Below are 14,015 nucleotides of genomic sequence, written 5' to 3' on the forward strand. Positions count from 1 at the left end.
ACTCAATCATCTGCGCTCGCTGCCTGCGGTGGGCTGGCCACATTGTCCGAATGGAGGATGGCCGATTGCCCAAAGATTTCCTCTACGGTGGCTACCAGATGCTCCATGTCCTGTTGGCTGCCCATGTCTTCGCTACAAAGACATAATCAAGCACGATCTCCATACTGACTAGGAGGGCCTTGCAAATAAATTGCACTGCATGGCATTCATGATTCGCAGCGGCACATCACAATGTGCCAACGACTACAAAAAGTTCTGTGAGGGCTGAAGAGCTACAAGGCACCGTGTTCATCTTCACTCGTGAAGGGATGAGCCACGATTGTGATACTCTGACAATAAATGAAATCTGAAGGTCACAGGAGTGATGAATTTACATGGCTTTGGGTTTAAAGTTTTCTGAACTTTTGCATAGTTTCAGCATCACAGCTGCACAGATGTAACCAGCAGAAACTCACCTTTATTTCAATAGATTTATATTATAAAACATTTGTGCTTGTAAAGTTGTCATTTTTTATAAAACTCTTTCAACATGCACCAAGCTCCAAGTAATTATTCTATTTCAGCAATTGCAGTTCCTGAGTATCATTCAGATTTTCTTATTAATTTATGAATAGAACAGAGCTTAATGTTGAATGGTACGAATGCTACATCAGCACGCACTCAAATTGGTCACCTGCCTTTTCTGTCTTAAGCTGTGACTCACCCACTGTGTTAGTTCTCCATTTTTGTAAAAACAACTAGCCTAGTGGTTATTGCACTGCTGTTATAGCGCCAGCGATCGGGACTGTGCTGTTTGTAAGGAGTTTATATGCTCTTCTTGTGTCTGCATGGCTTTTCCCCAAGGGCTCTGGTTTCCTCCCACCATTCAAAGTGTACTGGGGCTGTAGGTAAATTGGGCGGAAAGGGCTCGTGGGTCAAAAGGGCCTGTTAACATGCTGTATGATGAAATTAAAATTAAGCTTTTTAAGCTCCAAGTAGAAATTAGTGGGCTGAAAGCTCAGTCACATAACATTTTCTAATAAACCTCTGGAAAGTTAAAACTGCTAATTTATGATAATTTATGATCAGAGGCTTTAACAACCTATTCACTAAACAGCAACAATTAATTCATATAAAGGTGGCACTTAATATTTCAAGATTTCCTCTGAAGCAAAGTGCTTTGTTTTTAGGATTTCAAATAAGTTGTTTTTTTTTGGTATTTTCCCTTCAAGGAGTTCATCTGGAGTAAGTAAATGGCATTACCTTCTTCTAAAGATGATGTAGACCAGCAACTGTAATCTTACATCTCAGACCATTGCCTCAGGTGTAGTAAATTCGACAGCACTTTCATATCTGTGAATCAGGCATCTATTTGTTACATAATCAAAAGTTGTTAGATCGTCAATATTCCAAAGACATTTGGAATGTGTATGGATAGGAAAGGTTCAGAGAGATGTGGGCCGATCACGAGCAAAAATCAAGCAAATAGATCTGACTTGGTATTACTTCATATAGTCAGTCAAATCCTGAAGAGTTTAAGTTCAAGATTGTTTTGTCATTCAATTGTATCAGTGCAACCCAACAAAGCAGTGTTCTCCAGTCCACAGTGCAAACACACACATACAGACAAATGATACATATACATAGTACATATTTAAAATAAATATTCTTACTTAATAGTGGGATCATGGAGAGTTGCTTTAGCAGTCATTCAACCTTCTCACTGCCCATGGGGAGAAGCTGTTCCTCAGCCTGGTGGTTCTGGCTCTGACACTTCTGTACCTTTTCCTTGATGGGAGTAGCTGCAAGATACTGATCTGGGGTGATAGGGTTCCTCCCTGATTTTTTTTTCAGCCTACTTCAAACAACAGTCCCAGTACATTACATCAATTAGGTTGGGAGGGCAATTCAAGTGATCCTCTCTGCTGCTTTTGTGGTCCAGTGGATTGACCTCTGATCTGATGCTCTACAGCAACCGTACCACATTGTGATGCAGCTGGCTAGGATGCTCCTATAATGGGTGGCCGGTAGCCTTGTCCACCTCGGCCTGCCAAGGAAGCGCAGTTGCGCCTTCCTTATAAGTGAGGAGATATTATGTCCAGGATAGGTCACTCATTAAGTGGACTCCAGGAACTTGGTCCTCTCCACTCTCACATTAATGTGGAGTGGAGGGTGGTTGTCCCTGGTCCTCGTGAAGTCAACAATCATGTTTTTAAAATAATCTAGACATAACAGCACAATAGCCGGCCCTTCTGGCCCAAGACCCGGTGGCGCCCAATTGCACCCAATTAACTTTCAACCCCCGTACATTTTTGAAGGGTGGAAGGAGCACCCAGAGGAGGCCCACCCAAACAAGAGTAGAATATACAAACTCCTTACAGACATCGCCGGATTCAAACCCAGGTCATTGGCACTATAACCAGTGTGGCATTAACCGCTACACTAACTATGCCACTCTCGTCGCCTTTGTCTTCTTCACATTGAGACTCGGGCTGTTAGTCTTGCACCATTTTTCTTTATTTTTCAACTCATTGTTGCTGATGAGGCCAATTACTGTCGTGTCGTCTGCAAACTTAATGACTGTTGGAGCTGGATCTGGCATTGCAGTTATTGGTCAGTAGCATGAACAGGAGTGGGCTGAACACATAGTGTTAAATTATATTTTGCATTCTTCTAAATGCTAGAGAACACAATGTGTTTGTTTGCTCTTTGAGGTTCAGCAATGCCTTCTAAAACTACAGGTCATGTTCAAGGACTTGTTCATTGTGAGCACTTTCCATAGTTGAAGGAGAGCTGCTTGTAGTGCTGGTGTGATCTATTGAAGACTATTTCAAGAGTTAGAGCTGTGAGGAAATGTGGAGAAGGAAGAAATAAAGCACGAGAATGATGATGAAGTAAAAACCCAGTGATGGAGAAACTGAGCAGGTCAAATAGTAGTACAGCCATATCTCGAGTAATGTCTGATTGCAAAGGTCACCATAAGGCTTTAACAAAAATTTTTAAATTTATGCTGGGACTGACATTGATGGGCGGTTAGCGGACTCTGCAGCGGCCTTCACATCATACAACACTTCAGCACCAGTTATGGCCAGTGCGGTATACATACAGTCTTATTACAGGTTGAATACCCCTTATCCGAAGATCCGAAAACCAAAATGACCCAAAAACAGGGAAAAAATTGGATCGACATGACATCATAAGTGCAAAACAGTTCAACACCTGACACCCATGTGGGGTTCTGATGCTCAGTTGGCGCCAGTTTAGAGACAACAGAACTCTGTGGGACAAAGCAAGTGATTACAATAACAATTTAAACAAAGCTAAAATCTTTGCTTCTGGCCGGGAAGATGCCAAACAGAGCTGGGTCCAAGTCTTCAGCATCAGCTGCAGGGGGCGACGGTGACTCCATTCTCAACATGGGTGTGGTGCCATGCACATTCAAAGAAGTTGCCCCAGGCTCCCAGGCAGGAGCAGGGACTGTAGTCGGGGACTGGTGGATGTGGTGGGGAGGTGTTGGGGATCAGCAGTGGCAGTGGGGAGGTGTCAGGACCAGCGGTGGCGTGGTGGTTTTCTTCTGTAAGTAGAGATTTTTTTTGGTAAGTACTAAACATTATTTCATGTGAATTTTCCACTTGTGGCATCATGTCGGTGCTCAAAAATCCTGCCATTGTTCGTTGTTGTTGTTTAACCTCTGATACAGGTATTCTGCAGATGCTACTGTCCTGCTTAGTTCCATTGTTCTAAAATCCGAAAAAACCCCAAAAACCGAAAAAAACATTTGGTCTCAAGCATTTCAGATAAGGGGGATTCAACCTGTATTGCCTGTGTATGTACATTTTCATAGGTACTGTACTGCATTTTCATTTTATGAACCTGTAGTATTTAGACATGTACAATATAGAGGTTTAAGTAAATGTTTGTGTATAATGGTATCTTATGTTGTAGAGTACTTTTCACCTATAATGTTTGACACGCCCAAATGATTTGTATTCCCACTTCCAGAACATAACCTGAAGTCAATGTATGGCTGTACTTTATATAGCAAAGATAAAGAATCATAAACAACGTTTCAGGCTTGAGCCTTTCATCAAGGTATGGATAAAATATGGACAGGCAGCCGAACAAAATGGGGAGGAGGCACAGTTCCACAAGCAGGGCATAATAGATGGATAAGAGAGGGAGGGAACACCAGCAAACAAGGGGACGGTAATAGCTCTGTGAATGGAGAGGGAAGAGGGTGGAGAGCTGCAGGAAAGAAGACAAGAGGGATAGAGAAGCTAGAGGAAGGAGAAGACTAGCAAAAACCAGAGAAATTAATGTCAATGCCATCCGGCCGGAGAAGGCCAAGATGGAAAATTAGGTATTGCCTCTCCAAATTACAGCTGGTCTTGTGGGGCATTACTTTGAAGCCATGGACAGACATGTCAGCACAGGAGTGGGGTGCAGGATTGAAAAGGTTGCCCACTGTGGAGAAGGATATAAAGTTTGGATCTGTCTGCTTGAGATTTGTCTGGCAGGAAATTGAGCAGCTCCTTACCGATGCCAGCAGCAGAACTGACAAAACACAGAAATGCTGGAGGAACTCAGCCAGTCTCACAGCCTTCGCAGGTGGTAAAGATATATTACCAGTGTTTCAGGCCTGAGCTCTTCTTCAAGATCTAGGCAAAAAGCAGAAAGGTGTTGATGCAGCAGATCTGTGTCTGACCCATTAATGAGTTCAATTTGTGTCTTCAGCATTAGTGAAGGTTTTTTTTTAATGCGAGTAAACAGGCACCAGGCTTGTGTGGGGCACAGACAGATTTCTCACTCCTGGCTTCTTATGGACACTGTGTTTGAAGCATTTCCATTGGCACTTATGGATAAATAATGAGAAGTTCAGCCCAGAGTCAGAGTTGGCTTCATTCTCACAGCAATTCATTTTTATTAAATCAATGGGGGACACTTACTTTACTGGGACAGCTGGCACATTCGTGGTGTGTTTTTTAGAAACCTGCTATCTCTCTTTTTGTATGTTTTTGAGGAGGAATGGGCATTTTGCCATTTCACATATATCAGCAATTGTTTAAATATATATATATATATTGAAAAAGCTGCTTCTCTCTACAAACATCCTGAAAAATATGTTGCTACGACACAGTTTGGTATGTAATTGTACAAAGATCAAAGGAAAATATTTAATTTCAAAATAAACTATGAATAAACTAAGAGTGGTACAAATAAAGATCATATGATGTCAAGGAAGCTGCTCATGCTACATTGGGAACCATGATACTGTCCACCAGCTGGTTTATCATGGTGGGAGTGGGTTACAGGAGCTCCATGTTTGGAAATAATCAATTCCAAACTGCGTGCAAGCTCCCGAGCTAAGCTGGTGTGGACTTCTCCCATGGTCCTCATTTGAGAAAGTTTTCCACTGCTCAGTCATGGATGCACTACGGGCCTGCATCTGTAATCTAGCCCAACCTTGGTGGTGTAACTATCTAGTGGCCACACCCTCCATTTAACTCTTTTTCATAACAGGCTCCAGAGTACTCGTTATCTGGTATCTCACCACATGCAGACCACATGTCCATGCTTTCCTCTAAAGCAGTGGATTTCAACCTTTTCTTTCCTTTCACAAACCACCTTAAGTATTCCCCATGCCACAGGTGCTCTGTGATTAGTAAGGGATTACTTAAAGTGAAATGTGAGTGGAAAGAAATAGTTTGAAAACCACTGTTTTAATCGACCCTCATTGGCTCGTTATGTGCACTGTTTCATAACTCCAAAGGAACTGGACCAATGACAATTTTTCTCAAGCAAAATATTTCAGAAACAATTGGGTCTAGAGCAATGGTTCTCAACCTTTCCCACTCACATAGCACCTTAAGTAATCCCTTACTAATCGCAGAGCACCTATGGCATAGGGATTACTTAAGGTACATGAGTGGATCAAAAAAGTTTGAAAACCACAACCCTAAAGTGAATGTTGTGCCACAATCTGAGCTGGTGACTAAATTAAATGACTGATGTACTTATTAACCCTATATTCATATTGATGATGTGCATGTGACAGACAAGGCCATCTTCTCGCATCCACCCTGATTATCCATGAGCCATCATTGATTTTGACCCACTGTCAATTTCACAACTCTTTGGATTTTCTTTTACGGTACTTAAAAACCAGGACTGTAGTTCCTTTGGATGAGAGTGACATTTAATGTGACAAGCTCTTTGGATGGGACCAACTCCTCAAGTTCACACTCACAATGTGCCCCTGAATACAACACCATTGGTAGGTTTCGGCCCGATTTGTACTCAACTCCTGTTTCTGTGGGAGTTTTGCCTTGTGAAATTTTAAACCAGAATTATATGGATGTGTAAGTCACATTACACACAAGGAGCCTGTTTTGAGGAATGATTCATTGAGCACCTGTATAAAATGACGACTGCAAACCCTTCCCAGCACGAGTTAAAGGTAGCTTGTGATTTTTTTTGTGTGTGGGCTGCATTTTGAATTGAATAAACAAAATAATAATAAGAATCCATCATTGTTTGGTTAAAACAAGGAATTCTGTGCAGTAGCTTTGATGCTTTCATCTTGTGACAGCCGAAACCTTGAAGAAACAGATATGTAGAATACAACTTAATTAGGCATGTACTCTTAGCAGCAATTTTATTTGGGGCCGCATTTTAGTTTATGTCATAGAAAAGCTTTCATTACACAAGTGAGCTGCATATGCATGCTCCTAGAAGCTGGTCTCATTCCAACATCAGTCAGGAAAGCTTGGGATCACTGCGGTGTCTCAATTACATCTTTAAAACATTCCATATCACTTAGATTTTTTTAACCATCACAGGGAACACCAAATTGAAGATACTAACCTTGTTATTTAATGACTGTCTTAAATAATTCTGTTGCAAAATAATTGAGTATCAATTTGATTACAGCACCTAATTGCTATTTCTTTGTGCAGATTAATTTTTTGGACTTGCAGAAATACCTTTTAGTTTGTATGTATTGTCAATCACAGAATCTTAGCAATTATTAATACAGCAGTATGTTGACTCAGAATCACAAGACTTGAGACGTCTTGCTCCAATTACATGTGCAAAACTCCACAGGGAATATAGTTTGGTTTTCCTGCCTTGTGATAAAGGGGTGCAATAAAGTAGATTGATTCCTGGGATGGTGGGATTGTCCCATAAGGAGAGGTTGGGCAATTCAATTAAATGTTCCAGAGTTTAGACAGCTCTCCAGAGATTAAGATAGGTTTCCCCTGAGGGCAGAGTCTAGAACCGTGTGTCATTATCTCAAAATAATAGTTCAGCCATTCAGATCTGAGATGAGGGAAGTTTTTGACATAGGAGAGGAATCCTTGGAATTCATCATTTAAGAGAGCCTTGAAGGTTCAGTCTCTGAGTAGATACAGGTTAGAAATTGATAGATTTTTTTTAGATCGTAAGGGCATTAGGAGAAAGAGGGTTAGTGAAGGAAAGTGGCTTTGGGTGAGAAGTCAGTCATTATGTGACTGGAGGAACAGGTATAAGGTTCTCGTTAGCCTATTTTAGCTTCTATTCCTTAAGTTTTTAAACGTATCTTTGAAAATCCTCCGATAATGTCAATTTTTATCTAACAAGCAACAATGTTTTTGATTTAAAAAAAAATGTTTTCCCATTCCGTATTTTAAAGTAAATGCTTCAGTATTACAATATTTAATTTTAAGCTGATTTCAGCTGGAACAATTTCATGTGGTGAGTGAATTTGCACCAATGAGATTCGTGACATGGTTGGATTTTGAGAAATCAGTGCTTTCACTCAGCAGCTGGTATATTAGAGGGAAAACAGAAATGAGGTATTGTTTTCTCTGAATGCATCAAGCACTTGCTCTGCGTGGGACTGAACAACAGCATGGAGCAGACTGCTTGTTTGGGACTGAGGAATAAGCTGTTATTAGAATAGAAAAACAATGTTTGCTGATTAAATCTATCTACCTAGAAACGGCAGAGGGAACTTTCCAGAGCCCTTGAAGACATTGGCCTGGATTTCGTGGCTGGCAGTGGAGTTACAATGCTCAGCAATTACCTTCATGAATCTGCCCAGTGTGAGGAGTCTTAATAGAGAAAAAAAATGTAAAAAATCGCTATTTTAACAGATGTTTTAATCATTTTACAAAATCTTAAAGTTTGAAAGAAGCATAATAGCAGGTAAAAGTTAAAATACCTTAAATTTGAATAGATAAGTGTAATATTTGTAGCGTGTTGTACATGAGCGCATTGAAAGAACTGAGACAGGAGGCTGTGAGGTCGTTTAGCACAACTGATTTACTTTGAAGTTCGCGCTGCAGCCGTTAAGGCCATCCGGAGCCCACCCCTCGTATCCCAGAACTTGCACTGTTGTAAGTGTGTACATGCACTTCCGGACTGTACTGGAAGAGAAGGACCCATGATGTCATCTTTGCCAGGGCTGCCCCATTGACCACGCATGATAATGCAATTATGTGTGCCGCCACAATATCTATTATAGTTTAAGTTTATTTATTATCTGATTTGCACAAGTGTAACCCACTGAAACAGCTTTCTCCAGTTCTTGGTACACAACACGCAGGCGCACAACCAGGCGTAACACACATACAGACAAACAATACATATGCAGGACAAGTATTCATATGTACACACACACATATACAAATAAATAAATAAATATTGCTTAATAAATAGTAGAGTCTCAGATGGTAAGTGTGAGCAGTTCATTTAGACATTCAGCTTTCTCTGTGCCCGTAAGATGAAGCTATTTTTCAGCCTGGTGGTGCTGGCTCTGATACTCCTGTATCTCTTTCTTGATGGAAGTAGCTGAAAGATTCTGTGTGCAGGTTGGGAGGAAGCCTCACCGTTTTTGTGCATCCTCTTCAGACAACGACCTTGATAGATCGTGTCAATAGGGGCAGTGGAGGGGTTGGGAGAGTGGGATGGAGGGAGGTGCCAGTTATCCTCTCTTCCACTCTTACAGTCCTGTTGATTGACCTCTGATCCACTTCTCTACAGCAACCGTACCACACCATGGTGCAGCCAGCCAGGACTTTCTCAACAGAGCTCCTGTTGAAGTTTGACATGATGGTGGCCAGTAGTCTTGCCTGCTTCAGTCTTCTAAGGAAGTGAAGTCACTGTTGCGTCTTCCTGACAAGTGAGGAGATGTGTGTTCAAGATAGGTCACTTGTTAAGTGGACTCTGATGAACTTGGTGCTCTCTACTCTCTCCACTACCGATTTATTAATGTGTAATGGAGAGTGGTCATTCCTGGTCCTTCTGAAGATGAAATAATCTCCTCACTTTGTCTATGTTGAGACTCAGGTTGTTATTCTCGCACCACATCACAAGATTTTCAACCTCTTTGTAGTGTGACTCATCACACTAATTAGGCCAGCTACTGTTGTGTCATTTGCAAACTTGTTGAATGTTGGAACTGGATCTGGTATTGTAGTTGTGGGTCAGTAGCATAAACAGGAGTGGGCTGAGCACACAGCCCTGAGGTGTGATGCATGATGGTGGTTGACATTCTGCTGCTGACCTGGACAGACTGTGGTCATTCTGTTAGGAATCCCAGGGTCCAGTTACAGAGGGGGAGGTTGAGTCCCAGTGAGGACAGCTTCTCCACCAGCCTCTGCAGAATGATCATATTAAATGCCGAACTGAAATCGATGAATAACAGCCTGTTGTATGAGGTGTCATTCTCTGGTGGGTCAGGATGGAGTGGAGGGACAAGGTTATATCAACATCATTGAAAAGTTTTCTTCTGGAGGTGAGTTGAAACATGCTTTGATGTGTTCCATTACCAGATGCTCGAAGCATTTCATAATGGTGGAGGTCAGTGCCATGGGGCGGTAGTCATCTCGCCATTTTTGGTAGCTGTCTTGTAACCCATGGGGATGATGGACTGCTGCTATGAGGTGTTGAAGATGTCCATAAAGACCTCCGTCAGCTGGTCTTCACAGTCCTTCAGTACCCAACAAGATATGTTGTCTGATCCCGCTGCCTGTGGGAGTTCACCTTGGATGGGGTTCTCCTCTTACCGGAAGTGGCTACATAAAGAGCACTGTGTGACTTGCTGAGTTTCTCCAGCATGCTTGTGTAAATTACAATCAGTGAGTCTGCTGATTTTCTTGATTAACTCCTATTTGGGGCAAGTGGGGAATTTAAGGGCAAGTAAGTAAATCAGGAAATTTTTTAAAAAGCTTGTGTCAGAAGCTACTGAACTGTTGCAAAAGCCTATCCAGCTCACTAATGTCGCTCAGGGAAAGAAATCTGTGTGGCCCATTTGTGAGTGCAGGCCTGCCAATGAGGCTGATCCTTTCCTGCCTTCCCAATAGTTCAGGGATAAGAAGTGATTGACACAATTGCTCACATCTTGTGAATCCAAGATTAAAAAGAAACTTCCAGAGGTCATCGTACATCATGGGGTTGCATTGTTTTTTGAAAGATGATATTTACCTGTAAAATCTAACATATGTCCGACAGTTCTGAATTACGATTTTACTTGATGCAGTACCAATGAAGTCCTATAAATTTTGCTTACTTATAAAGTCGTGTCATAAACCTTCCTATCTGTTACCATCGCTACTTAGCGGAACTTGTTAGAGTAGTGAAATGAAATAACAGAAAGTACTCTTATTGTAAGTCTGCAATGCCGTGTGTAAGTCTGCTGGCACCTATGTCCTGCTGTAGGTTATTTCATGAATTGAGCAATTTTCCATTCCAGGAAACCCACCTCCTTTCTCACATAATTTCATTTTATCAGTTGCCTTTGAGCAAGTCCAAAAATATTTTGCCAAAGGCTGACAAGTATAGAATTTAGATTTTCCCTCTGCTGGTCTCCATAGACAACAGCAACAGATTTCAAATAAATAAATTTCTGATGAGCCTTACTGAACATGCACAAACATTTAGCTTGGTCAGAGACCACCATTACTGGCACAGAACATTTTGGAAGGGCATAGTGCAATAAATATAGGTCAAAGCGGTAAAAAGAGAGTCACCAGCTGGTGCACACAAGAAGGAGAGATTAAGTAAAATTTCGAAGGAAGACAGCTGGAACATAGAAGTTCATTACTAATTCCCTTGTTTATAGCCATAATTGGAATGCAGGATGTATCATTTGAAGACTCAGTTCAGGATTGAACATTTTGGAGGTTTAAAAAAAAATCTTTTAACCTCAGAAACATTTTATTTTATGGATTAAAACGTCCTGATTTCGATTTAAACCAAAATGTCAGTTTCATTTCTTCATTTGAAGAAGAAAGCAGCACTTTCAAAGGCTGATGTTTACAAAGCATCGCTCTTTATCTAATTCGATGCTGAAACGACAGTCCAAATTTAGGGTGAACAGTAATGTAAAACAAATTAAGAGATCAGGACATTGCCCCCAAGCTATCATTGCTGGCTTGATCACCATAAATCCTGAGCAGGATTTTTGATGAAATTTGTTTTCCTTTCTTCTATACACTGGAGCTCTAATTAGTTGCCCATTAGCAGAGCCAAAGATGTGCTTTGGTTTGCTGAATTGGAAGAAAGACATAGGTGAAAGCTACGATATCTGCTACTTGTTAAATCAATGCTATGTCAAAACAACTCCAGTATTGTTTATCTGCATGTGAAATAATTGCTCCCTTTGTACATAGTCAGGCATGACAAGAGAGAATACATTACAGGATGTTCTAAAAGCACCTGTGGGAGCCTCAGAGTTCTCTGATGTTCTGAATTCAAAAGACTAATGGCATCTGCATTATGCAGATGGTTCAGCTTTACATAAACTGTCAAGCCTGCATTCTTTTTATATAAGAAATGGTGTGCTATGATTTTTTTTAAATGTAACCAGAGACACATTTATTCATGAAAAACTTATTTGAAGAGGTTTTCAGCTTTTACACGATCACTAAAATGGATGAGAATAAGATGCCTAATAGCCATTGGTGAATGCATCTTTTATTCTTTTTAAAGCTCTTTCTCATTCCATCCTAATTTTATTTTAGGTGCTTACTGTGCATTGTCCTATATGGTTTGAGGTTAATCATGATAAAGCAGTGGAGATATTAACTTGTTAAGTTTAGCTGACTATAGAGTAATATTCTTTATTTTTGGCAAGTTATTTGGCCCCACTACTTATAGCATGAAATGTATCACTTGAGGCAGGTAAGGAAAAAAACGTGTCTCATTGAAATCTTCCCTCCAGAATCAAAAGGTGGATTTTTAAAAAAAAATGTCTGTCATTATTTTATTTGCTTTGACATCTAGAAGGGACTGCAATAACATTTGTTCAATTGGATTCCTTTCATGTTTTCCATTTTCCAAGGATCAAGAGGAAATTATTAGTATGCATTCTAAGAGATCAGTGGTCATAAATCTAAACAGGACAATATTAGGGGACTTTTTTGAATTTAAATTCATCTCTTGCCTTTTTAAGTAATTTTGAACCTTGCCATTAGGACACTGCCTGGTGAACAGGATTGAGTGAAGTTAGTTTAAAGAAAATGCATTTTGCTTTCCATGAAGAATCTGTTTGAATTTTTAAAACATGGCGGAACTCGGCTGGTATTTCAGTGTCCACAGGAGACAAAGATGTAGGGCTGACATTATTTTAATAACTCTTCAATAATTCTTTCCTTATTCCTTGAAGAACTGCTCAGTCCTGAAACATAGGCAATATATCTCAAGTCAAGCCAAGTTTATTGTCACCTGATTCTACAAGTACAACCCGATAAAACCGCGTTCTTCAGTCCTCGGTGGATAACTTTGTCTCCCGTAGATGCTGAAAGACCAGGTGAGTTCCTCCAGCATTTGGTGTGTTTTTGCTACAATCACAGCATCTGCAGACTGTTGTGTTTAACTCTGTTTGAATTTTGTCTGACTGGTTTTAGGAATGCATTGGAGATGTGAAGAAATTGAGTTGAGAGTCCTGGATGATACAGGCTTTGCGGTTGGAGAACCAGTTACCAATGATAGGAGACGATAAAATATATGTTGCACACCATTCTTTTGTAATTAATCCCAGTGCAAACTGGAGCTGTTGGAATAACTATTATTGAAGTATGAATGGATACCTCAATCATTTACTTTAACTGATTCTATAACTAGTTGATCACCATTTCATTGGTTCTTAGTTATTATAGATAAAATTAGATAATTTATGCAAGGTGATAATTTTTCAATTAAACTTAAAATTTTCACATTTTTCACTCACCTAAGGTCCCAAGTGGAACCCCGTTAAAGCGTAGTGGTTCGGGTCCAAATAAAATCGGATCGCGAGAAAAGCAGGCTCATGCTAAATCAGGGTCACAAATACAGCGTTTTCAAAAAAAGAATACATGTACAATACCTGTATTTGCAATCATCTTTTTAATTTCTTACAATCATCATCCCATTTCTTAAAAAAGCAATCGAGTGTCCGTTGCCTGAACGCAGTATATCACTGGCGGCAAGCCAAATCCAAAATGGTTCTGGGCTGGAGGATTTTTATGGGGTCCACATCCTGTGTCTCCAGCCAATGTAGGCTAGCCTCGAGGTACTCACTGGCTTCAGACACTTTCGGGGCTGGGGGTGGAGGCTCCTCATTGTTGTCCTCCTGTGATTCCAGTGCTATAGTAATGTTACAGACGATCTCGGAGTCCGTCAGATGCTCATATGTTGGGTATTCATCATCGGCGGAGTCCCACTGGTGGAAATCCTCTTTGCTAACTTGAAACAGCCTCTGCGCCCCACTCACCTCTTCATCTGTGAAGCCGTAGAATTCTTGCTCTTCATCATCTTCCAAGGTGGTTTGTCGTGATGAAAAGGCTGGACCCAGACCCTTCTCCCAGCATTTTTCCCACACACGAGGAACTGACTGCTGCCCAGCTCTTCGCACCTTAATGGCAAACGTCTTTAACGTTTCTGCTTTTCAGATGGTCTTCCAGCATTGTTGATTGATCTACAATTCTACGAGTTAATTCATGCCTGTAATTCTGCTTGAACATGGAGATGATCCCCGATCTAGGGGCTGGATCTTGGATGTAGTGTTCTTTGGG

The sequence above is a fragment of the Narcine bancroftii genome, chromosome 10 (assembly GCF_036971445.1).
Source record: "Narcine bancroftii isolate sNarBan1 chromosome 10, sNarBan1.hap1, whole genome shotgun sequence".
Lineage (NCBI taxonomy): Eukaryota > Metazoa > Chordata > Chondrichthyes > Torpediniformes > Narcinidae > Narcine > Narcine bancroftii.